The 24031-nt window shown below is 37.4% G+C and overlaps 1 protein-coding gene across 1 annotated transcript in view; it reads right to left on the bottom strand.

Annotated features, from left to right (window-relative positions):
- The window catches only part of LOC133632602 (phospholipid-transporting ATPase ID-like), a 108022-nt gene extending 84343 nt beyond the window's left edge, over positions 1-23679 (bottom strand). The window contains exon 1 of the mRNA XM_062025109.1: positions 23553-23679. The gene's annotated coding sequence lies outside the window, so the exon portion shown is untranslated. The remainder of the gene's footprint in view (positions 1-23552) is intronic.
- Between the last annotated feature and the right edge of the window lie 352 nt (positions 23680-24031).

The raw sequence follows: 24031 nt of genomic DNA, 5'->3' as shown, positions 1-24031 counted from the left end.
CTCGTGTTTCCTCTGTTGTGTCTAACGGCAAACACAACTGTGCGGAATAAAAAGGCCTCTTTCTAGGGAAAAAAAAAAAAAAAAAGAGTCTGCATTTTCTAGGACGAAATGATGAACTGAGTTGGCAAGTGAAAACGTCTTTATCGGCCCACACAAGTCCACCTTTGAGAGGAGTCCAGTTGGAAGAACTCCCCCAGAATTAACCCGCCCGGCGATAAAGTCGTGTCCAAACAAACTCCCGCGTCTGCTTTTCGGGAAATGCTCAACAATCTTTTACGGGAGCTCGCGTCGCTATCAGTAGCTCCTTGTTTTATCAGGCCACCAGCTAATTATACACATAGCTTTGACAGCTTCTACGCTATCAGCAATATAGATATACAGTATACAGAGAGAAGACATAATAACACTAATGTACAGTACAGGCCAAAAGTTTGGACACACCTTCTCCTCATTCAATGCGTTTTCTTTATTTTCATGACTATTTACATTGTAGATTGTCACATCAAAACTATGAATGAACACATGTGGAGTTAGGTACTTAACAAAAAAAGGTGAAATAACTGAAAACATGTTATATATTCTATGCTATGTTGGAAAAAAAAAGAGATTTAGGAAATAATATAATCTATCAAATTATTTCTTGGTATAGAAGCATCCTGGCTATAACTGGAACATTTACATTAACTGTATAGTAGTTTCGAATGAATCGCGATTCTTATTTGATTCTTAATTGATTCAAAAAGATCAAAAATCGATATATAAAAAAATAAATAAAATAAAAATAAAAATAAAATACAATTTAAAAAAATAAAAAATAAATATATATATATATATATATATATATATATATATATATATATATATATATATATATATATATATATATATATATATATATACACACAGTACAGGCCAAAAGTTTGGACACACCTCATTTCAATGCGTTTTCTTCATTTTCATGACTATTTACATTGTAGATTGTCACTGAAGGCATCAAAACTATGAATGAACACATGTGGGGTTATGTACTTAACAAAAACAAAGGTAAAATAACTGAAAACATGTTTTATATTCTATGCTATGTTGAGATACCTGTATATATATATATATATATATATATATATATATATAAATATTTAATGAATAATAGAATGTATCAAATTATTTCTTGGTATAGAAGCATCCTGGCTATAACTGGAACATTTACATTAACTATATGTAAAGGGTGTCTAAAAACAATACATTTTCCAATGAATCGCGATTCTTATTTGATTAAAAAAAATCTAAAATCAATATAAAAAAACCTATATATATATATATATATATATATATATATATATATATATATATATATATATATATATATATATGTATATATATATATATATATATATATATATATATATATATATATATATATATATATATATATATATATATATATATATATATATATACACTACCGTTCAAAAGTTTGGGGTCACATTGAAATGTCCTTATTTTTGAAGGAAAAGCACTGTACTTTTCAATGAAGATAACTTTAAACTAGTCTTAACTTTAAAGAAATACACTCTATACATTGCTAATGTGGTAAATGACTATTCTAGCTGCAAATGTCTGGTTTTTGGTGCAATATCTACATAGGTGTATAGCGGCCCATTTCCAGCAACTATCACTCCAGTGTTCTAATGGTACAATGTGTTTGCTCATTGGCTCAGAAGGCTAATTGATGATTAGAAAACCCTTGTGCAATCATGTTCACACATCTGAAAACAGTTTAGCTCGTTACAGAAGCTACAAAACTGACCTTCCTTTGAGCACATTGAGTTTCTGGAGCATCACATTTGTGGGGTCAATTAAACGCTCAAAATGGCCAGAAAAAGAGAACTTTCATCTGAAACTCGACAGTCTATTCTTGTTCTTAGAAATGAAGGCTATTCCACAAAATTGTTTGGGTGACCCCAAACTTTTGAACAGTAGTGTACATATATACAGTACATATATATATATACATATATATATATATATATATATATATATATATATATATATATATATATATATATATATATATATATATATATATATATATATATATATATATATATATATATAAATATATATATATATATACTTAATATATATATATATATTAAGTATATATATGTATATATATATATATATATATATATATATATATATATATATATATATATATATATATATATATATATTAAGTATATATATGTATATATATATTAAGTATATATATATATACATATATATATATATATATATATATATATATATATATATATATATATATATATATATATATATATATATATATATATATATATATATATACTTAATATACTGTACACCTTTGGTAAATCATGCTCAAAATATTTTTCTCAGTATTTATTTGGTCAGTTACACTAGAAGTTGTACACTTTCACAGGTATTTTGACCGAAGGACTTTGCCAACTCGGGACCTGGTGCTCAGTGGCCTAGTGGTTAGAGTGTCCGCCCTGAGATCGGTAGGTCGAGTTCAAACCCTGGCCGAGTCATACCAAAGACTATAAAAATGGGACCCATTACCTCCCAGCTTGGCACTCAGCATCAAGGATTGGAATTGGGGGTTAAATCCCCAAAATGATTCCCGAGCGTGGCCACCGCTGCTGCTCACTGCTCCCCTCACCTCCCAGGGGGTGAACAAGGGGATGGGTCAAATGCAGAGGTTAATTTCACCACACCTAGTGTGTGTGTGACAATCATTGGTACTTTACTTATATATATATATATATATATATATATATATATATATATATATATATATATATATATATATATATATATATATATATATATATATATATATATATATATATATATATATATATATATATATATATACAGTACAGGCACACCTTCTCATTCAATGCGTTTCTCTTTATTTTCATGACTATTTAAATTGTAGATTGTTACTGAAGGCATCAAAACTATGAATGAACACATGTGGAGTTATGTACTTAACAAACAAATGTGAAATAACTAAAATAATGTTTTATATTCTAGTTTCTTAAATAACAATCAATGTGACAATCATTGGTACTTTACTTATATATATATATATATATATATATATATATATATATATATATATATATATATATATATATATATATATATATATATATATATATATATATATATATATATATATATATATATATACAGTACAGGCACACCTTCTCATTCAATGCGTTTTTCTTTATTTTCATGACTATTTAAATTGTAGATTGTCACTGAAGGCATCAAAACTATGAATGAACACATGTGGAGTTATGTACTTAACAAACAAATGTGAAATAACTAAAATAATGTTTTATATTCTAGTTTCTTAAAAATAGCCAACATTTGCTCAGATTACTGTTTTGCACACTCTTGGCATTCTCTCCATGAGCTTCAAGAGGTAGTCACCTGAAAGTGTTTTCACTTCACAGGTGTCATAGTTTTGATGCCTTCAGTGACAATCTACAAGGTAAATAACTTTTGGCCTGTACTGTATTTATCATATAAACATTACAAAAAATAATATATATTATAAAAATTATGTTATTAATATATATCTTTTTTATGGATTTTTCAAAAATGATGTAACAATTTTTAAAAAGAATAAAAAGTTATCGGAATTCAGATGTGAGTTGACTTTTTTCAGCACCCTAATATTTATAGCAATTCTTCATTTAGATATATGCAGGGTTTCCGCTGGTGTTTCAAAAGCATTAAAAGTCATTAAATGGATTTTGCGAAAAAATTAAGGCCTTAAATGGCATTAAGAAGCATTAAAGGCCTACTGAAATGATTTTTTTTTATTTAAACGGCAATAGCAGATCCATTCTATGTGTCATACTTGATCATTTCGCGATATTGCCATATTTTTGCTGAAAGGATTTAGTAGAGAAAATCGACGATAAAGTTCGCAACTTTTGGTCTCTGATAAAAAAAAGCCTTGCCTGTACCGGAAGTAGCGTGACGTTGTCAGTTGTTCACTTCCCCATATTTTCCTATTGTTTTCAATGCAGCTAGAGCTATTCGGACCGAGAAAGCGACGATTACCCCATTAATTTGAGCGAGGATGAAAGATCGTGGATGAGGAACGTTAGAGTGACGGACTAGAATGCAGTGAAATACATATCTTTTTTCGCTCTGACCGTAACTTAGGTACAAGGGTTCATTGGATTCCACACTCTCTCCTTTTTCTATTGTGGATCACGGATGTGTATTTTAAACCACCTCGGATACTATATCCTCTTGAAAATGAGTCGAGAACGCGAAATGGACATTCACAGTGACTTTTATCTCCATGACAATACATCGACGAAGCTCTTTAGCTACGGAGCTAACGTGATAGCATCTGTCTCAAATGCAGATAGAAACAAAATAAATAAATCCCTGACTGGAAGGATAGACAGAAGATCAACAATACTATTAAACCATGGACTTGTAACTACACGGTTAATAATTCTCAGCCTGGCAAAGCTTAACAATGCTGTTGCTAATGACGCTAAGGCTAACTTAGCAACTTAGCAACCGGACCTCACAGAGCTATGATAAAAACATTAGCGCTCCACCTACGCCAGCCAGCCCTCATCTGCTCATCAACACCCGTGCTCACCTGCGTTCCAGCGATCAACGGCGCGACGAAGGACTTCACCCCAACACAGATGCGGTTGGCGGCTAGCATCGGCTGGCGCGTCTGCTATCCAAGTAAGTCCTCCTGGTTGTGTTGCTGCAGCCAGCCGCTAATACACCGATCCCACCTACGACTTTCTTCTTTGCAGTCTCCATTGTTCATTAAACAAATTGCAAAAGATTCACCAACACAGATGTCCAGAATACTGTGGACTTATGAGATGAAAACAGAGCTTTTTGTATTGGCTTCAATGGGCTCCGATACTCCTGTTTCACTGGCTACGTCACGCGCATACGTCATCATCCAAAGGCGTTTTCAACCGGAAGTTTAGCGGGAAATTTAAAATGGCACTTTATAAGTTAACCCGGCCGTATTGGCAAGTGTTGCAATGTTAAGATTTCATCATTGATATATAAACTATCAGACTGCGTGGTCGGTAGTAGTGGCTTTCAGTAGGCCTTTAAATACGATTTCCGGAGGTATTTTTAAAAAATCATACAGTTTGCATTTGGCAACAAAAAAGACAACAAAACAAACCACCTGACCCAGTTTATCCAATTGGAGAAATAAACTGCATTTCAAGATGATTGAAATGAGAAGGTGTGTCCAGACTTTTGACCTGTACTGTACCTGTTTTCTAATCATCAAAGACAATTCAGTCTTCAATGAACCTCGCGTATGCATTTCCGTAACCACTGAAGACAATTGTATCTTAATCACGTTGGTCCACCTCACTCCCTGACAACCTCAGGAGTATTGCTGGCTATCGAATTGATAACTTTTAGCTCGGTAGTCAGCACACCTGCATCTCATGCGGAACGTAAAAGGCAGGGACTGAACCACGCGGGTTACACATGCTTTTTGTACGCACGCAGGTGACTTTATGGTCTCTACAAAACCAATATGCGTGTATTTTTTAAGCATTTAAGATGATTCCGATTCAGGGACGAGGTGTGCGTACGTGTTTTGGGCAAATCAAAGGCAATTTTGTTTTCCCTCGACAATGATAGTCGTGATTTTAGAGGTTCAGCAGTCTTTCAGAAAGCAAACATAAGAACTCGCTTAAAAAGTCGATGTGTTTCTGTCAGGGGGGTTCATCTGTGGAACAGATTGGATGATGCCTTCAAATGTTCCAGTTCCATTCACACATTTAAAAAAAAACTTTAAAGACCAATGTCTTAGAAACAATAATCAACACCAGTAGTTAATACTATGATCAATGTAAACATAAATAACATAAACACATAAATAATAAAGGAAGTATAAGTGTTTGTATGTAGCGTATTATTACACAGGGATAGTTCACAACGGTTCGTCTATGTCTTCACTGTGTATATATTTGAACAGTGTTCATGTTGTGTACAAAGTGTATTTATAATATGTTGTGTAAAGGAAATTTCACATTCCTATGAAGCTCGAGATCAGAGCCAGATGTCTGCTGGTTTTATTACATCTTGTATTTGAGATTGTTTATAGGGTTAGGCCAAATAAGTGCTCAACTTCAGCCACAGACCAAGATGATGGGATTTTGTAAACATTTAAGATTATTTAGTGGAGGGACGAACCTAATATACGTGTTTTTTTACACAATAAAAACAACCTGACAATGGTGTTTTGGTATTCACCAAAGACCACAACGAACAAGTGTTTAGGACCATCAATCACTATGAAGCTAATGTACCGTACGTGTTATTGAAAGCATCAAACTCGGTTTTTGTGAGTATTCAACAAACCTAATTTATGGGATTTTGTAAACATTTAAGATGATTTAGTGTTGGGACGAATCTAACATATGTGTTTTTTTACACAATAAAGACAACCTGTTCATAGGGTCAGGCGAAATAAGTGCTCAACTTCAGCCTCAACCCTTTCGGTCTGTAAAATTGTCAATTTATGAATGTAAAACTGTTTGTTTATTTTGTTGCCCACTGACCGAAGAAATAATAAACTAAACTAAACTTTTGTTGCGTTAGTGTTGGGACGAACCTAACATATGTGTTTCGTACGCAATAAAGACAACAATGGTGTTTTGGTATTCACCAAAGACCACAACGGACAAGTGTTTAGGACCATCAATCGCTATCAAGCTAATTAACCGTACGTGTTGCATCAAAGTCAGTTTTTGTGAGTCTTCAACAAACCGAACTCAGGGGATTTTGTAAACATTTAAGATGATTTAGTGTTGGGACGAAGCTAACATATGTGTTCTGTACATAATAAAGACAACAATGGTGTTTTGGTATTCACCAAAGACCACAACGGACAAGTGATAAGGACCATCAATCGCTATGAAGCGATGTTATTGAAAGCATCAAACTCTGTTTTTGTGAGCATTCAACAGACAAGATTATGGGATTTCGCAAACATTTAAGATTATTTAGTGTAGGGACGAACCTAATATACGTGTTTTTTTACACAATAAAGACAACCTGACAATGGTGTTTTGGTATTCACCAAAGACCACAACGTACAAGTGTTTAGGACCATCAATCACTATGAAGCTAATGTGCCGTACGTGTTATTGAGAGCATCAAACTCGGTTTTTGTGAGCCTACAACAAACCAATTATGGGATTTTGTAAACATTTAAGATGATTTAGTTTTGAGACAAACCTAACATACTGTATGTGTTTTGTACGCAATAAAGACAACCTGACAATGGTGTTTTGGTATTCACCACAGACCACAACGGACAAGTGTTTAGGACCATCAATCGCTATCAAGTCAATATACCGTACGTGTTGCATCAAAATCAGTTTTTGCCAGTCTTCAACAAACCTAACTAATGGGATTTTGTAAACATTTAAGATGATTTAGTGTTGAGATGTACATAACATACGTTTTTTGTACGCAATAAAGACAACCTGACAATGTTGTTTTGGTATTCACCAAAGACCACAACGGACAAGTGTTAAAGACCATCAATTGTTATGAAGCTAATGTACCGTACGTGTTATTGAAAGCATCAAACTCGGTTTTTGTGAGCCTTCAACAAACCAAACTTATGGGATTTTGTAAACATTTAAGATGGTTACGTGTTGAGACAAACCTAACATACTGTATGTGTTTTGTACGCAATAAAGACAACCTGACAATGGTGTTTTGGTATTCACCAAAGACCACAACGGACAAGTGTTTAGGACCATCAATCGCTATCAAGTCAATATACCGTACGTGTTGCATCAAAATCAGTTTTTGCCAGTCTTCAACAAATCTAACTAATGGGATTTTGTAAACATTTAAGATGATTTAGTGTTGAGATGAACCTAACATACATTTTTTGTACGCAATAAAGACAACCTGACACTGGTGTTTTGGTATTCACCAAAGACCACAACGTACAAGTGTTTAGGACCATCAATCACTATGAAGCTAATGTACCGTACGTGTTATTGAGAGCATCAAACTCGGTTTTTGTGAGCCTTCAACAAACCAAACTTATGGGATTTTGTAAACATTTAAGATGATTACATGTTGAGACAAACCTAACATACTGTATGTGTTTTGTACGCAATAAAGACAACCTGACAATGGTGTTTTGGTATTCACCAAAGACCACAACGGACAAGTGTTTAGGACCATCAATCGCTATCTAGCAAATGAACCGTACGTGTTGCATCAAAGTCAGTTTTTGTGAGTCTTCAACAAACCGAACTTATGGGATTTTTTAAACATTTAAGATGATTTAGTGAAGTGAATTGAAGTGAATTATATAGTGCTTTTCTCTAGTGACTCAAAGCGCTTTTACTGTCATGTCTGTGATCATGTTTTTGTTTGGCCATGTGCTGTTTGGTTTTTGGACACTTAGTTTCTGCTTTTTCACTTCCTTGTTTTGTCACCATGGCGACCGATTAGTTGCACCTGTTTTCACGTTCGGACTCACACACACCTGTCATTAATCATGTTCAAGACTATTTAAGCCGATAGTTGCCAGGAAGTCAGCCTGGCGACATTGACTTCTGTTACCCATGTTACCATAGTTCCATACCAAGTGAGTTTTGTCTATTTTCATGTCACAGTAAGTGTTTTTTTGTTTCTTGCCCATAGTCTGCCGAAGTGCTAGTTTTTGTTTTCTTGGCCAAGTTTTGTACCTCCGCTGTGAGCACCTTTTGTTTGTACCCTTTTTGGAGCTTTTGAGTTCAAATTAAAAGATGTCATTACCTTCACGTCGTGTCCGGTCCAGTTGCTTTGCACCACGGGAAAACAAACCGCATCATAGTCCAAGTCTTGACATTTACATAGTGAAACCCATTATCTAAGTTACATTGAAACCAGTGTGGGTGGCACTGGGAGCAGGTGGGTAAAGTGTCTTGCCCAAGGACACAACGGCAGTGACTAGGATGGCGGAAGCGGGGATCGAACCTGGAACCCTCAAGTTGCTGGCACAGCCACTCTACCAACCGAACTACCAACATACGTGTTTTGTACACAATAAAGACAACCTGACAATGGTGTTTTGGTATTCACCAAAGACCACAATGGACAAGTGTTAAAGACCATCAATCGCTCTGAAGCTAATGTACCGTACGTGTTATTGAAAGCATTAAACTCGGTTTTTGTGAGCCTTCAACAAACCAAACTTACGGGATTTTGTAAACATTGAAGCTTATTTTGGGGGGTCTTCAATAAACCTATGCGTTGTAAACTGTCATGATCCGCTGTTTGTTTGGATTTCGATTCCCTCACTTCCTGTTTTGAGCACCCCTGGGTTTGTGTTTTAGTTGCCATGACTGCAGATTAGTTTCACCTGCCTCTGATAAGTGTTCGGGACGCTCACCTGCTCCTGGGCACTAATCAGAGAGCTACTTATTCCCGCTGTTCACCACACTCTGGTTTCCTTGTTTGCTTCCATGCGATACGTTACGTCTAACTATTCTTACCATTTGTTTTCTGGTTTACATGCTAAGCTTTCTTGTTAGCCATTCCGTTAGCTTCCCGTGCTATAGGCACGCTTGTCTTGTTTATTTTTGTATCCAGTCTGATTTATTGGACATTAAATCATTGTCCTACCTGCATGTTGCCTCCGGAGTTTCCGTCTGCATGCTGGGAGAAGGACTCACGCATAAACATGCGACCCGACCGTAACAGTAAACATCAGTACATCTTATAGTCTTCAAGGGTTTTGTAACAGCAGAGACAAGAGACTTCAATGCATTATCAGTCAATGCTGTCCACTGAACCACCATGCTGCACTCCTGTCTAATGGTAAAAAAGTAAACACACTTTAAACGCAAAGCAAACATCGCCGCCATTACTAAGATAAGCGGCAGACAATGGACGGATGGAGACGGAGCCAACTGGAGATGCAAAATAAAGTACAGTAAGTACTTTCATGTTGATAGAAATAAGCATCGCCAATTTCGCCGGTGAGGCTTCATCTGTTGATAAAGCAACAAAAGGCGTCGCCATAAAGCCACGCCACTCTCGGCGGGTCGCACGAGGAGACGCGGACAATCGAGCTCTGAATTATTCACCTGACCCCTCATGCCCCCTTCTCATCTTACCTGATAAAACACTGACCTTTTCACTGACCTGTGCGGCTGACCGATCACCTCCGTGCGGCATAAAGGCTGACACGTCATGTTAGTCTGCACCGTTCCCTACTTCCTCTTCAGGACAGACAGATTTAAAAAGTCGCCATGGTTTTCGTGTGATACAATATACAGAGTAAAAATCTGTGGGCGACTGAACTAGGGACTATCCAGAACTAGCTCCAGGTAGCATCTGTGAGCAGGCAATATTGTATCATCTCTTTCTCTTTCGTACTTATCAGGTCGGAAGTTCATTCTTCACGCATTCTTTACTCACGCTTAAGAGTAAAAGATGAGGCGAAAATACAACCTTTGTTTACAAGATTATATTGCCAGTTTAACTAGCAGGACACCCCGTTTAAACTGTGCAAAGCTCAATTTTTGTTTCATCTGACATCACATGGACAAAGATAAGACCTTCTGGAGCAGACCTGGGCATTCTGCGGCCCACGGGCCGCATCCGGCCCTTTGTACGTCCCTGTCCGGCCCGCGTGAGGCCAATTATAAATTACAAAATAAATTTAAAAAAGTATCTATGTCGAGTGTGCAATACAACGGTGGTGCTTTTGTTTTGAAAATCATTATTTGTATTACTTCCGTGTGGACGTATGCGTGTGCGTGATTGTGAGTGAATGTGAACAGCTGCAATTACAAATTACAAAATAAAGTTGAAAAAACATCTATGTCGTGCGCGCAATACAACTGTGCTGCTTTTATTTTGAAAAGTATTATTTATGGGCGTGTGTCCGTGTGTAACCTGCGAGTGAAGGTGCACATGCAGCGACAAGTGATGCACGGTTTACACCCGAGACGCTAAAAAGAGAAAAGTTGATGACGAATGGCGTGTTTTCAACAAGACATGGACTGCAAAGCAACGTTCCCTCTAAGGTGCGTGCATGCGCAATTGCGCACTGCTCAAGCGTCCGCTGCGCGCAGCAAATATGCCGCACACCAAATCAAATCCCATCTGAATTCTAAACAAAAGAAACATTTATTCTATGTAATTTTGCAATGCAACTTTGAGTGACAGTGACAACAAGCGGCCCTAACGGTGTTCGTCAACACCGTTCAATTGAACACCGTTCAATTATTGTAACGTCTATCGAGATGCTTCGAGGCCAGGAATTATATCGATCACTTTATTGAGCAAAATTGTTTATATTCGGACATAACCACACCAAAAACATGAGTAAAACACTTCTATCTCGAAAAACTAGTCATTTTCTGCCGTACAAACCAGGCCAAAACCAACTTGTCATCTGTCACCAACACGCATAGCACTAAACCACTGGTGCGTTTATGGCCACACAAAAAGTCGGACAACTCAAACACCACACAAAGTTACACTATGACTCCTCAGTCATACGTGTGATTATTTTACTGTCATTTATTATTAATGTTTATTTATATTAGTCATGGAATGCTGTTACACACACTATGTTGAAGTATTACTATTATTATTAATTATTATTATTATTATTATTATTTATCTTACGGTATATATAACAAATAATATTGAGCAAAATTTAATTGAAATATTGTCGATGTGGCCCTCCAGCAGTGCTCGGGTTGCTCATGCGGCCCCCGGTAAAAATTAATTGCCCACCCCTGTTCTGGAGGAAAGTTCTGTGGTCAGATGAAACAAAAATGGAGCTGTTTGGCCACAATACCCAGCAATATGTTTGGAGGAGAAAAGGTGGGGCCTATAATCCCAGGAACACCATCCCTACCGTCAAGCATGGTGGTGGTAGTATTATGCTGTGGGCCTGTTTTGCTGCCAATGGAACTGGTGCTTTACAGAGAGTAAATGGGACAATGAAAAAGGAGGATTACCTCCAAATTCTTCAGGACAACCTAAAATCATCAGCCCGGAGGTTGGGTCTTGGGCGCAGTTGGGTGTTCCAACAGGGCAATGACCCCAAACACACGTCAAAAGTGGTAAAGGAATGGCTAAATCAGGCAAGAATTAAAGTTTTAGAATGGCCTTCCCAAAGTCCTGACTTAAACGTGTGGACAATCGCTGCTGAAAACCTAAATGCTTTCATGCCCAGTTCAGTTCTTACTTTGGGGACGACAAATTGCAGAACATTCATTGAACGAAGATTGTGACTTCCTTGTTTCTTTGTTAAAAGACAAGACAGATAAGATGGAGTGATACCCAGAATGGTTTTGTAGATGAAAACATACCAATGATTGAGGCGTCGAGCACATAAAGATGTCCAGTTAACCATTGAGTATAATACGCAATGGTGTGTAAGGGGAGCGCAGTTGGTGATAAATCTCAGTGCACCGTGGTACACACTATCCAGCTTGTGGAGACAACCAGCAGTAGCATTCATGTACAACACATCTCCATAGTCAATAACAGGTAAGAAGGTTGTTTCCACCAATTTCTGTTTCACAGTAAAAGAAAAGCAAGACTTGTTTCTATAATAAAATCCCAGTAAAAGTTTCAGGTTTTTTTTTTACAACATACTGAATGTGCTCCTTAAAACTCAAGTGGTCATCAATTAAAAATCCTAAATATTTAAAAGCACATACTAACATAATTTGTTGCCCATTTCTTGTTAAAATGTTCTCACACAGTGCTGATCTTACAGTTTTTGATGTGGTAAAGAACATACACTTTGTTTTCTCTGCATTTAAAACCAGTTGAAGATAGCAAAGATGTTCTTGTACTCTGTCAAATGCATGTTGTAGATATTTAAAGGCCTCAGCAGGAGTGGGTGCTGTACAGTATATGACAGTATCATCAGCATAGAAATGGAAAGTTGAGTTCAGAATATTCTGTCCAAGATTATTTATGTAAATAGTGAATAATAATGGGCCCAACACAGAACCTTGAGGGACACCCTTTTTCACTTGCAGTACGTCCGAGGAGGAACCTTCTATCTGAACAGCCTGAGTTCTACTTGTGAGGTAATTTGCAAACCATCCAACTGCTTGCTGAGAAAAACCAATAGCTGAAAACCAATAGCTGAAAGACGTTTGATTAAAATGACATGATCAACAGTATCAAATGCTGAAGAAACAAGTCCATGTCGGAAAACCAACACATTTAGCTGAACTGCACCAATTTTGTCAAGAGGAGTGGTCAAAAATTCAAGCAGAAGCTTGTGGATGGCTACCAAAAGCGCCTTATTGCAGTGAAACTTGCCAAGGGACATGTAAGCAAATATTAACATTGCTGTATGTATACTTTTGACCCAGCACATTTGCTCACATTTTCAGTAGACCCATAATACATTCATAAAAGAACCAAACTTCATGAATGTTTTCTGTGACCAACAAGTATGTGCTCCAATCACTCTATCACAAAAAAATAAGAGTTGTAGAACTTATTGGAAACTCAAGACAGCCATGACATTATGTTCTTTACAAGTGTATGTAAACTTTTGACCACGACTGTATGTATATATATATATATTTTTTAATCTGTCTTGTTCAGCCACTCAGGCAAATCATTTCGTTGATGTAGATGATCATATCTGCTGTACATATTTACTTTAGAAAAGAGAAGTGTGTCATACTTCTCTTTTGCCTTATTTGTATTTGACTTTATTAAATGTTTGGGTAGAATCTGATCAAACAAAACCAGTTTTCTTTTAAGTAATATAAAAAAATTATCATTTTGAATCAAGAATTATTTTGAATCGATTCTGAATCGAATCGAATCGTGTGGTGCCCAAAGATCCACAGCTGTAATATACAGTATATCTTTTTGTTCAACGAGCATCTGTGCTAAAGCAGTTTACTGTACAGTAATTGTCATTTTTCTTGGAAAACGTGGCCTCGACTTCTGAAAAAAGATATGATTGTTTGACAGAACTCTTCAGAACGCAACTTAACGACAACCAAAACAGCGTGAATCAAAGTTATTTTTTTATATGGTACCAAAATATGGCTGTGCTCCATCACAGACACCCTGTACAAGGCTGTGCTAACGTGTCATTGGCGAGGATCTAATCCAGGGGTCGGCCACCCAAAATGTTGTAATCTGTCTGGAGCCGCAAAAAATGTAAATACTTATAGAAGTCTTATAAGGATGGCAACACATGATGTAAGTGGCTAATTAGCTATATTAGCCTACTATCAAAATGATAGTTGCAGGCTGACGCACATCTTCGTTGACAGAAATGTTGAAATGTAATATTTATTTTACACATTTTTACAACATTGGAAAACATTAGTAAAACTTCTCAGAGGGTGAGATAACTCTTAGAAATGACTGTCTTAGAATGGCCAAAGGTATAGATGTGTGTGTTCAAGTTAAAGGAAACGACAGGCTGTCTTCTTCTAATGGATTTGTTACAATCTTTGCAAGCTGGGTAACGTTTGCTGTGGTCTGGAACAACATGGCACACTAAATCAGAAATGCAGCCAATATTACATGCAGATAAAGTGTCATGAGACATGGAAAAATAAACTAAATACACAGAGGGCATAAGTAAAGGAAACTAAATGAGCTCAAATATACCTACAAACGAGGCATAATGATGCAATATGTACATACAGCTAGCCTAAATAGCATGTTAGCATCCATTAGCTTGCAGTCATGCAGTGACCAAATATGCCTGATAAGCACTCCATAACAAGTCAATAACATCAACAAAGCTCACCTTTGTGCATTCACGCACAGTATAAAGCGTTTGGTGGACAAAAATGAGACAAAGAAGGAGTGGCACAAAACCCGTCTTTCTGTGGCAGCGCCGGAAAAAGTTGTACATGTAAACAAACTTCAGTGAGTTCAAGGATCAAAATGCCTGATTAGCACTCCATAAAAGATAACAAGTCAATAACATCAACAAAGCTCATCTTTGTGCATTCACGCACAGTATGAAACGTTTGGTGGACAAAATGAGACAAAGAAGGAGTGGCACAAAACCCGTCTTTCTGTGGCAGCGTCGGAGAAAGTTGTACATGTAAGCAAACTACGGTGAGTTCAAGGAGCAATATGCCTGATTAGCACTCCATAACAAGTCAATAACATCAACAAAGCTCACCTTTGTGCATTCACGCACAGTATGAAACGTTTGGTGGACAAAAATGAGACAAAGAAGGAGTGGCACAAAACCCGTCTTTCTGTGGCAGCGTCGGAGAAAGTTGTACATGTAAGCAAACTACGGTGCGTTCAAGGAGCAATATGCCTGATTAGCACTCCATAACAAGTCAATAACATCAACAAAGCTCACCTTTGTGCATTCACGCACAGTATGAAACGTTTGGTGGACAAAACTGAGACAAAAAAGGAGTGGCACAAAACCCGTCTTTCTGTGGCAGCGTCGGAGAAAGTTGTACATGTACGCAAACTACAGTGAGTTCAAGGATCAATATGCCTGATTAGCACTCTATAACAAGTCAACAACATAAACAAAGCTCGCCTTTGTGCATTCACGCACAGCATAAAACGTTTGGTGGACAAAATGAGACAAAGAAAGGAGTGGCACAAAACCCGTCTTTCTGTGGCAGCGTCGGAGAAAGTTGTACATGTAAACAAACTACGGTGAGTTCAAGGATCAATATGCCTGATTAGCACTCCATAACAAGTCAATAACATCAACAAAGCTCACCTTTGTGCATTCACGCACAGTATGAAACGTTCGGTGGACAAAATGACACAAAGAAGGAGTGGCACAAAACCCGCCTTTCTGTGGCAGCGTCGGAGAAAGTTATACGTGTAAACAAACTACGGTGAGTTCAAGGATCAATATGCCTGATTAGCACTCCATAACAAGTCAATAACATCAACAAAGCTCACCTTTGTGCATCCACGCACAGTATAAAACGTTCGGTGGACAAAATGAGACAAAGGAGTGGCACAAAACCCGTCTTTCAGTGGCAGCGTCGGAGAAAGTTGTACATGTAAACAAACTACGGTGAGTTCAAGGATCAATATGCCTGATTAGCACTCCATAACAAGTCAATAACATCAACAAAGCTCTTCTTTGTGCATTCACGAACAGTATAAAACGTTTGGTGGACAAAATGAGACAAAGAAGGAGTGGCACAAAACCTGTCTTTCTGTGGCAGCGTCGGAGAAAGTTGTACATGTAAACAAACTACGGTGAGTTCAAGGAGCAATATGCCTGATTAGCACTCCATAACAAGTCAATAATATCAACAAAGCTCACCTTTGTGCATTCACGCACAGCATAAAACGTTTGGTGGACAAAATGAGACAAATAAGGAGTTGCACAAAACCCGTCTTTCTGTGGCAGTGTCGGAGAAAGTTGTACATGTAAACAAACTACGGTGAGTTCAAGGATCAATATGCCTGATTAGCACTCCATAACAAGTTAATAACATCAACAAAGCTCTTCTTTGTGCATTCACGCACAGTATAAAACGTTTGGTGGACAAAATGAGACAAAGAAGGAGTGGCACAAAACCTGTCTTTCTGTGGCAGCGTCGGAGAAAGTTGTACATGTAAACAAACTACGGTGAGTTCAAGGAGCAATATGCCTGATTAGCACTCCATAACAAGTCAATAATATCAACAAAGCTCACCTTTGTGCATTCACGCACAGCATAAAACGTTTGGTGGACAAAATGAGACAAAGAAGGAGTGGCACAAAACCCGTCTTTCTGTGACAGCGTCGGAGAAAGTTGTACATGTAAACAAACTACGGTGAGTTCAAGGAGCAATATGCCTGATTAGCACTCCATAACAAGTCAATAATATCAACAAAGCTCACCTTTGTGCATTCACGCACAGCATAAAACGTTTGGTGGACAAAATGAGACAAAGAAGGAGTTGCACAAAACCCGTCTTTCTGTGGCACCGTCGGAGAAAGTTGTACATGTAAACAAACTACGGTGAGTTCAAGGATCAATATGCCTGATTAGCACTCCATAACAAGTCAATAACATCAACAAAGCTCTTCTTTGTGCATTCACGCACAGTATAAAACGTTTGGTGGACAAAATGAGACAAAGAAGGAGTGGCACAAAACCTGTCTTTCTGTGGCAGCGTCGGAGAAAGTTGTACATGTAAACAAACTACGGTGAGTTCAAGGAGCAATATGCCTGATTAGCACTCCATAACAAGTCAATAATATCAACAAAGCTCACCTTTGTGCATTCACGCACAGCATAAAACGTTTGGTGGACAAAATGAGACAAAGAAGGAGTGGCACAAAACCCGTCTTTCTGTGACAGCGTCGGAGAAAGTTGTACATGTAAACAAACTACGGTGAGTTCAAGGATCAAATGCCTGATTAGCACTCCATAACAAGTCAATAACATCAACAAAGCTCACCTTTGTGCATTCACGCACAGTATAAAACGTTTGGCGGACAAAATGAGACAAAGAAGGAGTGGCACAAAACCTGTCTTTCTGTGGCAGCGTCGGAGAAAGTTGTACATGTAAACAAACTACGGTGAGTTCAAGGAGCAATATGCCTGATTAGCACTCCATAACAAGTCAATAATATCAACAAAGCTCACCTTTGTGCATTCACGCACAGCATAAAACGTTTGGTGGACAAAATGAGACAAAGAAGGAGTTGCACAAAACCCGTCTTTCTGTGGCAGTGTCGGAGAAAGTTGTACATGTAAACAAACTACGGTGAGTTCAAGGATCAATATGCCTGATTAGCACTCCATAACAAGTTAATAACATCAACAAAGCTCTTCTTTGTGCATTCACGCACAGTATAAAACGTTTGGTGGACAAAATGAGACAAAGAAGGAGTGGCACAAAACCTGTCTTTCTGTGGCAGCGTCGGAGAAAGTTGCACATGTACACAAACTACGGTGAGTTCAAGGAGCAATATGCCTGATTAGCACTCCATAACAAGTCAATAATATCAACAAAGCTCACCTTTGTGCATTCACGCACAGCATAAAACGTTTGGTGGACAAAATGAGACAAAGAAGGAGTGGCACAAAACCCGTCTTTCTGTGACAGCGTCGGAGAAAGTTGTACATGTAAACAAACTACGGTGAGTTCAAGGAGCAATATGCCTGATTAGCACTCCATAACAAGTCAATAATATCAACAAAGCTCACCTTTGTGCATTCACGCACAGCATAAAATGTTTGGTGGACAAAATGAGACAAAGAAGGAGTTGCACAAAACCCGTCTTTCTGTGGCACCGTCTGAGAAAGTTGTACATGTAAACAAACTACGGTGAGTTCAAGGATCAATATGCCTGATTAGCACTCCATAACAAGTCAATAACATCAACAAAGCTCTTCTTTGTGCATTCACGCACAGTATAAAACGTTTGGTGGACAAAATGAGACAAAGAAGGAGTGGCACAAAACCTGTCTTTCTGTGGCAGCGTCGGAGAAAGTTGTACATGTAAACAAACTACGGTGAGTTCAAGGAGCAATATGCCTGATTAGCACTCCATAACAAGTCAATAATATCAACAAAGCTCACCTTTGTGCATTCACGCACAGCATAAAACGTTTGGTGGACAAAATGAGACAAAGAAGGAGTGACTGTCTTTCTGTGACAGCGTCGGAGAAAGTTGTACACGTAAACAAACTGTTGAGTCACATTCCACACAATGGTGAGTTCAAGGGCCGCTGAAATTAGTAGGACAAAACGGCGCTCGCTAAATACTCTCATCAGTGAAGCACGAACACAATCATATTAAACAGTGGGCTTTCTAACAATTAGGAAGGTTTGGGTCGTGTTTGTCCTCCGACAGAAACCATATGACAACAAAAAATATACTTTTTCACCCCATTTTTTTTCCATTTCCGGAATTTTTTTGAAAAAAGCTCCATGGATGTGTGGCGTGTGGCTCTAGAGCAGGGGTGTCAAACTCCTTTGAGATGGGGGGCCACGTGGAGAAAAATCTGCTCCCAAGTGGGCCGGACTGGTGAAATCACGGCACGATAACTTAATAATAAAGACAACTTCAGATTGTTTTCTTTGTTTAAAAATAGAACAAGCACATTCTGAAAATGTACAAATCATGTCACGGTTAATAGTATTCTATATTTATTTGTCGTTATTTATACTTCCTGAATAAAAAATGTGATCATGTTCATCATCATTGGTGTTCATTTTCAATCCATCAAGATAAAAAAAAATAATATCAAAATCAAATTACCGTATTTTTCGGATTATAAATCGCAGTTTTTTTCATAGTTTGGGTTGCGATTTATACTCTGGAGTGACTTATGTGTGAAATTATTAACACATTACCGTAAAATATCAAATAAGATAGAAGAGGAAGCGGCGCATTGTCTACCTTTGGAGTTGGCAGAGTTGTTTAGAAGTGACACCGAGGAAGAAGATTTCATGGGATTTAGCGATTAGGAGTGACAGATTGTTTGGTAAACGTATATCAGGGGTCACCAACCTTTTTGAAACCTAGAGCTACTTCTTGGGTACTGATTAATGCGAAGGGCTACCAGTTTGATACACACTTAAATAAATTGCCAGAAATAGCCAATTTGCTCAATTTACCTTTAACTCTATGTTATTATTAATAATTAATGATATTTACACTTAATTGAACGGTTTAAAAGAGGAGAAAACACGAAAAAAATGACAATTACATTTTGAAACATAGTTTATCTTCAATTTCGACTCTTTAAAATTCAAAATTCAACCGAAAAAAAGAGGAGAAAAACTAGCTAATTCGAATCTTTTTGAAAAAATTAAAAAAATAATTTATGGAACATCATTAGTAATTTTTCCTGATTAAGATTAATTTTTAAATTTTGATGACATGTTTTAAATAGGTTAAAATCCAATCTGCACTTTGTTAGAATATATAAGAAATTGGACCAAGCTATATTTCTAACAAAGACAAATCATTATTTTCTTCTAGATTTTCCAGAACAAAAATTTTAAAAGAAATTCAAAAGACTTTGAAATAAGATTTACATTTGATTCTACAGATTTTCTAGATTTGCCAGAATAATTTTTTTGAATTTTAATCATAATAAGTTTGAAGAAATATTTCACAAATATTCTTCGTCGAAAAAACAGAAGCTAAAATGAAGAATTAAATTAAAATGTATTTATTATTCTTTACAATAAAAAAAAAAAACTTGAACATTGATTTAAATTGTCAGGAAAGAAGAGGAAGGAATTTAAAAGGTAAAAAGGTATATTTGTTTAAAAATCCTAAAATCATTTTTAAGGTTGTATTTTTTTCTCTAAAATTGTCTTTCTGAAAGTTATAAGAAGCAAAGTAAAAAAAATGTATGAATTTATTTAAACAAGTGAAGACCAAGTCTTTAAAATATTTTCTTGGATTTTCAAATTCTATTTGAGTTTTGTCTCTCTTAGAATTAAAAATGTCGGGCAAAGCGAGACCAGCTTGCTAGTAAATAAATACAATTTAAAAAATAGAGGCAGCTCACTGGTAAGTGCTGCTATTTGAGCTATTTTTAGAACAGGCCAGCGGGCTACTCATCTGGTCCTTATGGGCTACCTGGTGCCCGCGGGCACCGCCTTGGTGACCCCTGACGTATAGCATGTTCTATATGTTATAGTTATTTGAATGACTCTTACCATAATATAGAGATGTCCGATAATATCGGCAGTCCGATATTATCGGCCGATAAATGCTTTAAAATGTAATATCGGAAATTATCGGTATCGGTTTCAAAATTATCGGTATCTGTTTCAAAAAGTAAAATTCATAACTTTTTAAAACGACATAGGGAGAAGTACAGACCGGCAAAAAACCTTAAAGGCACTGCCTTTGCGTGCCGGCCCAGTCACATAATATCTACGGCTTTTCACACACACAAGTGAATGCAATCCATACTTGGTCAACAGCCATACAGGTCACACTGAGGGTAGCCATATAAACAACTTTAACACTGTTACAAATATGCGCCACACTGTGAACCCACACCAAACAAGAATGACAAACACATTTCGGGAGAACATCCGCACCGTAACACAACATAAACACAACAGAACAAATACCCAGAACCCCTTGCAGCACTAACTCTTCCGGGACGCTACAATATACACCCCCCCGCCTCAACCCCAACCCCCCCAACCCCGCCCACCTCAACCTCCCCATGCTCTCTCAGGGAGAGCATGTCCCAAATTCCAAGCTGCTGTTTTGAGGCATGTTAAAAAAAATAATGCACTTTGTGACTTCAATAATAAATATGGCAGTGCCATGTTGGCATTTCTTTCCATAACTTGAGTTGATTTATTTTGGAAAACCTTGTTACATTGTTTAATGCATCCAGCGGGGCATCACAACAAAATTAGGCATAATAATGTGTTCATTCCACGACTGTATATATCGGTATCGGTTGATATCGGTACCGGTAATTAAGAGTTGGACAATATCGGAATATCGGATATCGGCAAAAAAGCCATTATCGGACATCTCCACCATAATATGTTACGTTAACATACCAGGCACGTTCTCAGTTGGTTATTTATGCCTCATATAACGTACACTTATTCAGCCTGTTGTTCACTATTCTTTATTTATTTTAAATTGCCTTTCAAATGTCTATTCTTGGTGTTGGCTTTTATCAAATACATTTCCCCAAAAAATGCGACTTATACTCCAGTGCGACTTATATATGTCTGTTTCCTTCTTTATTATGCATTTTCGGCCGGTGTGACTTTAATCCGGAGCGATTTATAATCCGACTGATTCCTGGACTGGTGCACTAACATCACGTGGTTTGTTTTGTACATATGTGGCATCATCCACAAAGATACTGTTAGAATAATTGTATCTAAGTTATCACAAAAACTTTGTGTTGAAATGAGTTCCCAGCGAGAAGACCAAAAGCTGTCTTTGAAACCTACCAAGAAGAAGGCTTGTAAAACTCCACTGTGAAGGGGGGGAAGCAACATGAAGGTGTTTCTGTTTCTTTCATGTATTGTAATCAATGGAAAGACTACAAAGTGGAGAGAAGGCAGGATCTGCCCAATTTCCAGACGACCTCTTTTTGAACCTCCTTTCTCAACTGTTTTACGAACCTCTTTTTGAACTCTTTTCTGTGAACTGTTTACGACCTTTTCTTTTGAACTGTTGTAATCAAAGGCGATGGCTGTTTACGACCCCCGTCCCTTAGAAGCAGCTGTTGCCACACTGCAAAAACTGAAATCTAAGTAAGATGAAATATCTCAAATAAGGGTGATATTTGCTTATTTTCTGTCTGATAAGATACTTCTTCTCACTAAGCAGATTTTATGTTAGAGTGTTTTACTCGTTCTAAGGGTTTTGGTCCTAAATGATCTCAGTAAGGTATTACAGCTTGTTGCTGAGATTTGATGACCCATATTGAGTAAAACATGCTTGAAACTAGAATATCAACTGTTGCAAAGCTGTGTCATCAACACTCACAAGTATAAAACTACTTTTTTAAAGTAATCGTGTCTTATTTCAAGCGTGTAATAAAAAATCATGACTTTGACACAATTGTGTCTCATAATTAAAACAGATGACTGCCAAATGGACTTTGCTGTTTTATTTTCAATGAAACAAGAGAAAATACGTACTCATATAGTAGTACACTTGTTATTAGTCAGAATATACTTATTTTAAGGTATTTTGGGGTTCATTGAGGTTACCTAATTTTACTTGTTTTGGAAAGTCTTGACAAGCCAAATTTTTCTTGTTCTATTGGCAGATAATTTTGCTTAGTTCAAATAAAATACCCCTAATTTTTGTATTTTTAATTTTTTTCCTTCTTTTTGAACACTGACTTTTTGCAGTGCATGTGGTCAGAGAAAGCCGAAATAAAGGAGGAGGCGTACAATCTTTCACCAGAGCGTGCTGGAAGACTGTAACCAAGAGTACAGACCAGGCGTCTCTCCTCAAATTGAGCCAAATTGAATTCTGTCTCTGTTTAATTCCTTGCTTCTTGTCTTGTTTAATAGATGTCGTCAGTGTTTGAACCTGACAGATACAAAGAATCGCTATTTCGCCATCCAGTGGACACATTTAGAACAGCAGTTTCCTTCATTTTAAAATGTCGAGTTAGTTTTTATAGTTAGCAAACTCATAAAACCTGTAGGCGGGCCTGACCCGGCCCTCGGGTTGACGTTTGACACCGCTGCTCTAGAGCCGGGGGGTTGCAGACCCCCGTTCTAATTGCGTTTATTTGTCACATTTATTGTTATTGCTGCCTTTTTTTAAAGGCAAGCACTTTTCATCCACTTCAAGGACGTTTCTAAAGTGAAACAAAGAGTGTGAGCTGTGGGGAAAGTGGTTGAAAAAAAGAAGAAGCGGCAGCTGATGACCTCAGAGTTCCTCTCACAACTTCACGCCGTGACTTTCTGTTAAAAACACACGCGGCTTACCCTTTGACCCCTGCCGCTACTACCGCTACTACCACCACCCCGGAGGGAGTCAGGAGGAGACTTACCTGGCGTCCCAAGCCGGGGTTAGCAGCTCGGCTCCTTGCTGATGAAGTGTGGTCTTCCAGCGCTGAGTAGGAATAATGTTTTCCTTCTGCTCTTCCACCAGCGGGCTGAAAACCCCCTCCTCCGTTTCCTCTCTTGTCTCCTCCCCCTCGTCTCCTCGTCTCCTCCCTCCTCTTTGCCAGAAGTGGTTTAAAAAAGTACTCCTGGCACCAGAACACGGAAGCACATGACAAAAAGTCTGTAACGGTCACATTAAGAGGAGCCTGCACACAAAGATTGCTCTTTACTTGTAAGGGTCAGATGGCGAGTAAACAACAACCTTTCATAACATTTGTTATAGCGTTTTTTTTTTTTAAAGCAGTGCTCATAGAGGTGTATTTATATTAACCCACCGGTGTCAAAGTCACAGAACTGGCCCGCCGCATCATTTTAAGTGATAATAATAATACATAGGGATGATGTTTGATAGAAATTATCGAGT

Source organism: Entelurus aequoreus, linkage group LG17 (assembly GCF_033978785.1).
Source record: "Entelurus aequoreus isolate RoL-2023_Sb linkage group LG17, RoL_Eaeq_v1.1, whole genome shotgun sequence".
NCBI lineage: Eukaryota > Metazoa > Chordata > Actinopteri > Syngnathiformes > Syngnathidae > Entelurus > Entelurus aequoreus.
Note: the sequence above shows the minus strand (reverse complement) of the source record. Positions and strands in the feature narration are given on the sequence as shown.